The following is a 7,476-nucleotide window of genomic DNA, read 5'->3' on the forward strand; positions in this document are numbered from 1 at the left end:
CCATCATTAGACAGCCTCCTGACAGATGGTTGTCAAATGCCAGGGTGACCCGTTACCAGGCACTACTATTAAATCCAGAAAAGATCAAGTTTGGTAATCCTGCCACCTGAACCCTGCCACACTGCTACCAGCCCCTGAGAAAGGCACTGAGATTCCCCATGACTGTCAGCAAATACTTGCGGAGACACATGGGACCAGGGAAGACCTCACTGACCAGCCCCTAACAGATGCAGATGCCACCTGGTATATGGATGGGAGCAGTTTTCTACGAGACGGTGAGCGTAAGGCAGGGGTGGCGGTGGTCGATGGAAAAAAGATAATCTGGGCCCAAGCCCTGCTGGCTGGAACATCAGCCCAGCGGGCTGAATTAGAAGCCTTAACTCAGGCTCTAAAATTAGCAAAGGGCAGAAAGGTCAACATTTACACTGACAGCCACTATGCGTTTGCCACAGCCCATGTACATGGGGAAATTTACCGGAGACGGGGACTCCTCACTTCGGCTGGTAAGGACATTAAAAACAAGGAAGCGATAGTGGCCCTTCTACAAGCTTTGTACTTGCCTAAAAAGGTCAGCATAATTCATTGCCCTGGACATCAGCGAGACCAAGGGCCGATTGCTCGAGGCAATCGAATGGCAGATGAAGCTGCTCGTCAGGCAGCAGAAGGCACCTGCATTTTCTACACCCATTCGGACCTGGAGGCTGAAATTGAAGCACAAACAAAGGAGGGAGATGCTCCTTTCACCTACACTGAGCAGGATCTGGAACTCGTTTGAAGGCTCAATGCTACTTTAGACCCAGAATCTAAAATGTAGAAATATCAGAATCGAATCATACTGTCCCCAAAAGAGGCCCTTGAGTTAATCTCCCAACTCCACCAGTGGATGCACTTAGGATACAAGAAACTAAAGACACTATTAGAAAGAAAAGAACAAATCTATTATTTCCCAGTCCTTAACCAACTAGTCCAGAAGGTAGTGGGAGATTGTATCCCATGTTCCCTGGTGAATGCTACCAGGTCAAAAGTCCCATATGGCAAGAGAGAAAGAGGGACATGACCAGGGACTAACTGGGAAGTAGATTTCACTGAGGTACTCCCAGGAAAATATGGTCATAAATACCTTTTAGTTTTTATAGACACTTTTTCAGGGTGGGTTGAAGCTTTCCCCACCCAGAAGGAAACAGCCCAGACTGTGGTGAAGAAGCTGATTGAAGAAATCTTCCCTCGATTCGGACTGCCCAAGGTAATTGGGTCTGATAATGGCCCAGCCTTCGTCTCCCAGGTAAGTCAGGGAATGGCCAAAGCATTGGGGATAAATTGAAAATTACATTGTGCTTACAGACCACAAAGTTCAGGACAGGTAGAAAGAATGAATAGAAATATTAAAGAGACCTTAACCAAATTAGCTTCGGAGACTGGCATTAAAGACTGGGTACAGCTCCTACCTCTAGCCCTATTTTGGGCTAGAAATACTCCTGCTATACATGGCTTAACTCCTTATGAGGTCCTTTTTGGAGGACCGCCTCCTGTCCTTAATGTAACCTTGTCCCCCTTGCCCTCTTCTTTTGACAATCCCAGCTTGAAAACAAGACTCCAAGCCCTCCAGATCATTCAGAACCAGGTTTGGGGACCTTTGGCTGCTGTCTACCAGCCTGGGAGCCTACAAACGTCTCACTCCTACCAGATTGGTGATCAGGTGTATGTGAGAAGGCACAACATAAAGACTCTTGAACCACGGTGGAAAGGACCCTACACGGTTCTCCTGACTACACCAATGGTCCTCAAAGTAGACGGGATTTTGCCTTGGATCCATGTTTCCCACGTCAAGAGAGCTCCGACCCAGGAGGATGCTGGAAAATGGCATCTACACAGGACATCCAACCTTCTAAAAATAAGACTCTCCAGAGATACCTAATAATTCTATTTGTTTTTAGGCTTGTCCCCAGTCATGGAAGTCCCCATCTCCCTGTGTTGACTACCTGGTGGGTCACAGCAGCAGGCAAAAAGGCTACAGGATGGGACAAGGGGTATTCTTGGGGAATCAGACTATATAAGGAACAGGCTGATGATGGCCTTCTTTTTACTATTAAAAGAGATAGCTCCTCCTACCCAATAGCTATAGGTCCCAACCCTGTTTTACCTATTCAGAAACCCATTCCCAGTTACCCAAATTCCCTACCAGCCTTGCCTTTTCTTAACATCTCCCCCACTAACATCCTGTCAGAACAGACCCCCCCGTTCCCCGAGACAACAGGTTTCAACTACGGGGAACCGACTGTTCAATCTAGTTCAGGGAGCATATAAGGCCATCAGACAGACAAACCCCAACCTAACTGAATCTTGTTGGCTGTGTCTAGTAGCAGCAAGCATATACGAAGGTATAGCTACATTAGGGACATTCAATAATACCACCTCAACCGATCAATGCCATAGAGAAACCCCTCATCCCCTAACCCTTACATAAGTCTCGGGATCTGGACTCTGTCTAGAAAACCCACCTTCAACTCACACCCACCTTTGCAATTCCACTATACCTGTACCCTCAGAGGGAGGGAATTACTATCTCTTACCTCAACAAGGGACTTGGTGGGCATGTAAGTCTGGGTTAACTCCATGTGTAGCTAGTATGGTCCTTAAAACCTCTCAAGACTACTGTGTTATGATTAAACTTCTACCCCGAGTATTCTATCACCCCACAGATTCCTTAGAACAGTTTTTTGAGCAACACCCAAGCAGATATAAAAGAGAGCTTTCTAACCCTAGCAATACTTCTAGGAGCAGGAGTGGTGGTGGGGGTAGGAACTGGAACAGCGGCCCTAATACAAGGACCACAATATTATGCAGACTTACAAAAGGCTGTAGATGAAGATATTAAGGTAATAGAACAATCAATTACCCTCCTGGAAAAATCCCTAACCTCCCTCTCAGAAGTAGTACTACAGAACAGAAGAAGGCTAGATCTGCTTTTCCTCAAGGAAGGAGGACTCTGTGCAACCCTAGGAGAAGAATGTTGCTTTTATGCTGACAACTCTGGAGTTGTTAAAGATTCTATGACTAAACTCCACCAGAGATTAGATAAAAGACAAAAAGAACGTGAATCCAAACAAAGATGGTTTGAAGGATGGTTTAATAAAAGCCCCTGGTTAACTACCTTAGTGTCCACCCTAATAGGCCCCCTCATAATTCTTCTCCTCCTGTTAACCTTTGGACCATGTATACTCAGTAGATTGCTACTCAACAGATTGCTACAATTCATCAGGGACCGATTATCAGTGACTCAGGCCTTGGTCCTTACTCAGCAATATCATGCTCTAAACAGAACAGAAAACCCGTAGATTTTAGGATTAAAATCTTGTCACAAAAAAGGGGGGGAAATGATGGAATCAAGTTAGAGGCCCCCAGATTAAAGTAAACTGAAATTAAGTCTCCCAGGCTAAAGAAAAATATTCTGGGAAGATGTACAAGGAAGTAAAAGGAAAAATAATTCTAACTGTAGAGAAGAAAAGATGACCTTTTCATGCTTCCTTGCCCAAGCTGGAAAAACATCCAAAAAACCCCCCTCCCACTTCTGCTGTGCTTAACCTGAATGCTTTTGGTTTGTGGTTTCCATCTTTAAAAGCAAGCTTGTAAGCTGAATTCGGGACTTCCTCCTTTTGATTAAGGTTGAAGTCCGTCTATAGACGAAATAAACCTCTTGCTATTGCATCTTCTGGTTTGAGGACTGAGTTATTGGGGTGCGGCCTCCCGTGAACGTTGAGTACCCCAATCTGGGGGTCCAACAAGGGGAGAGGAGTAGCTGGTAAAGCCACTAAGGAAAAAACTCCTGGTCTCAGCATCAAACTCTACTAAGCATTATGATCCAGTTCTGATTTTTTTTTGTCCTCTGTATTTGACATAATTTGTGACATATCATAGGAGTACTATTCCTAAAATTAATCAAGAACAATGGCTTAGCTGGGTGTGGTGGCACAGGCCTTCAATCCCAGCACTCAAGAGGCAGAGGCAGGAGGATCTCTATGAGATCAAGGCCAGCCTGGTTTATATAGTGAATTCCAGGCCAGCTGGGGCTACAGGGAGACCCTGTGCCCAAAAGACAGAGGGCAACAGATGAAGGAAATTGGTCCACCATTAAGTCAAGATTAATCCTTTTTACCAATCTATCTCCATATCCCTCTGCTGATACTCATTGTCCCGGTGCTCCTGGGGACCACTGGGAACACCTGACGCACCTGACCTGGTTCCAAGCCCAAATATTGTGCACATTAGACCCTAATCCTACCTGCTTTTCCTGCTTCCCCCTCCCTGATTTCTCCCCCAAACATTCCCCCCTTCCACACCCTAAAGCCCCCATATATAAAGTCCCAGCTCACAACCCATGGGCAGACATCTTTCCCTTCCCTGCCCTTCCCTGCCTTCCCTGCCTTCCCTGTCTTTCCCTGACATTTTTCCCTTCCCCTAGGGAAATGTGTCCCATGCGAAATAAATCTGTATCCCACTGAGAATTCCATCTGTGCCTCAGTGCCTCCATCCATCCACGTGCACCCGCTCTCTCCAACATTCCTTTCTATCAGCTGGTTACTTCTAGCATCTCTGGATAAAGTGATGAAGATAAACAATGAGATTAATGATAAAATTGACAAGCTCCAGATTCGAATTAACAGTTTAAAAGTTTCCAAGTGTGCCCTGGAAGAGAATCTTCTCTCCAGAAGCCAGAGAGCTAAAGAAAATCAGAAAATCAAAAAATCAAGCTGGAGGCCTTATTATACCTTTGGCTGACCTACAACACAAATTTAATTCCCAGCCTCGAAGGGTGTCAGCAGTAAAAGTGAGGGCATTGGTAGGGAAAGATTGGAACCCTGAGGAGGCTGAGGATTTCGAATTCTCAGACTCTGTGGAATTTTCTTCACCTGATGAATTAATCTCCCCACCCTCAGCAGACCCACCCTCCCCACCCTTGCCTGAGGCAACTAATCCCATTGAAGAAACTAATCCCATTCAGCAAGACAAAGCTGATGTCTCTCAGGGCCCAATTGTTGTTGCCTCTAGACATATAACCAGACTCAAAGACAAGCAGGCCCCTAAAGAAGAGATAGAAGGTGTGGTCCATGAGGAGGTGCCCTATACCACTAAAGAACTTAGTGAATTTGCTAATTCATTCAAGCAGAAGTCTAATGAATGTGCCTGGGAATGAATTTTAAGGGTATGGGATAATGGTGGAAGGAACGTAAAATTGGATCAGGCTGGGTTTATTGACATGGGCCCCCTGACTGGAGATTCTAGGTTTAATATGGAAGCTTGTGCAGTTGAAAAAAAGTGTTAAAAGTTTATTTGATTGGTTGGCTGAGGGGTTTATCAAAAGATGGCCTAGTGACAGAGAGCTGGAGATACCTGATATCCCTTGGCTTAGTGTTGATGAAGGGATTGTAAGGCTCAGGCAAAATGTGCTTGAGTGGATTCACAGTGCAAAACCAAATCCTCCACAATGGGAGGGCCCAGAGGACATGCCTTTTACTTATTTTATAAGACAGAAAGTACTGAGAGAGACACCAGAACGTTTGAAGAGCTTTGTTTTTGCTCTTTTCCTTATGCCGAATCTTACAGTTGGAGATGCTGCTGCTTAACTGCATAAATTAAATGTAAATATAATAGGTGTAACAGGACCTTGGAGTAGGGGTCAGGTGGCAGTGTTGAATTACTAAAGACAAGGTGAGTGTACTTATAATGGGTGGCAAAGGCAAAACAATACTTTTAATGGCATGACTCGAATGGACCTGTGGTACTGGCTAAGAAGCCTACTAAGTTTTTATTTCATCTGTACAAGCAGAAAAGCTCTAGGACAAATGACAGGAAGTCAGTATTGGATTTTAGCAATAGGGAATCCTGCTCAGTCAACCAATTTCCAGACTTGAGACAGTTTACAGACCCAGAACCCCTTGAATGAAGTGAAGGCCGGTTACACTTGAGGAAGGACCTTGTTACAGTACCAAAGAATTATGCTGTTCACCTTTCACCAATCCTTCCCCAGAGGGACCTACAGCTTTTTTTTACTAGAGTAACTGTACATTGGGGGAAAGGAAATAGTCAGACTTTCTGATGCCTATCGGATACTGGTTCTGAGTTGACACTAATTCCAGGAGACCCTAAAAAGCATTGTGGCCCTCCAGTTAAAGTAGGGGCTTCTGGAGGTCAGGTGATAAATGGAGTTTTGTCTGAAGTCTGACTGACAGTTGGTCCAGTGGGTCCCCAAACTCATCCTGTGATTATTTCCCCAGTACCAGAATGTATAATTGGGATAGATATACTTATGAATTGGCAGAATCCCCACATTGGTTCCCTGACCTGTGGAGTGAGGGCTATTATCATTGGAAAGGCCAAATGGAAACCACTGGGATTGCCTCTGCCAGGGAAAATAGTGAACCAAAAACAGTATCGCATCCCTGGAGGGACTGCAGAAATTAGTGCTACCATCAAGGATTTGGAAGATGCAGGAGTGGTGATTTCCACCACATTTCCCTTTAACTGTACTATTCTGTCTGTGCAGAAGACAGATGGGTCATGGAGAATGACAGTTGACTATCGAAAACTTAATCAAGTAGTGACTCCAATTGCAGATGCTGTACCAGATGTGGTTTCCTTATTTGAGCAGATTAATACGTCTCCTGGTACCTGGTATGCAGCTATTGATTTGGCAAATGCTTTCTTCTCGATACCAGTTCATAAGGACCACCAGAAGCAATTTGCTTTCAACTGGCAAGGCCAACAGTATACCTTTAGTCTCCTGCCTCAAGGGTATATTAACTCTCCAGCATTGTGCCATAACTTGGTTAGAAAGGATCTTGATTGCCTGACTTTTCCACAAAATATCACACTGGTCCACTATATTGATGATGTCATGCTGATTGGATCCAGTGAGCAGGAGGTAGCAGAGTCTGGACTTGGCGCATAAGAGGATGGGAAATAAATCCCACCAAAATTCAAGGGCCTTCTACATCAGTGAAATTTCTAGAAGTTCAGTGCTGTGGAGCATGCAGTGACATTCCTTCTAAGGTGAAGAATAAGTTGTCGCACTTGGCCCCTCCCTCCACCAAGAAAGAAGCACAATGCTTGGTGGGCCTGTTTGGATTCTGGAGGCAGCACATTCCTCATCTGGATGTGTTACTACAACCCATATATCAAGTGACTTGGAAGGCAACTACCTTTGAGTGGGGCCTGGAACAAGAAAGGCCCTTCAACAGGTCCAGGCTGCTGTGCTCTACCCCTTGGGCCATATGATCCAGCAGACCTGATGGTGCTTGAGGTATCAATAGCAGATAAAGATGCTGTTTGGAGTCTCTGGCACGCCCCCATATGGGAATCACAGCAGAGGCCATTGGGATTTTGGAGTAAGGCTTTGCCTTCATCTGTGGACAACTATTCTCCCTTTGAGAGACAGCTCTTAACCTGCTATTGGGCCTTAGTGGAAACTGAAAGTTTGAC

The sequence above is a fragment of the Nannospalax galili genome, unplaced genomic scaffold (genome assembly GCF_000622305.1).
Source record: "Nannospalax galili isolate Female #2095 unplaced genomic scaffold, S.galili_v1.0 scaffold43, whole genome shotgun sequence".
NCBI lineage: Eukaryota > Metazoa > Chordata > Mammalia > Rodentia > Spalacidae > Nannospalax > Nannospalax galili.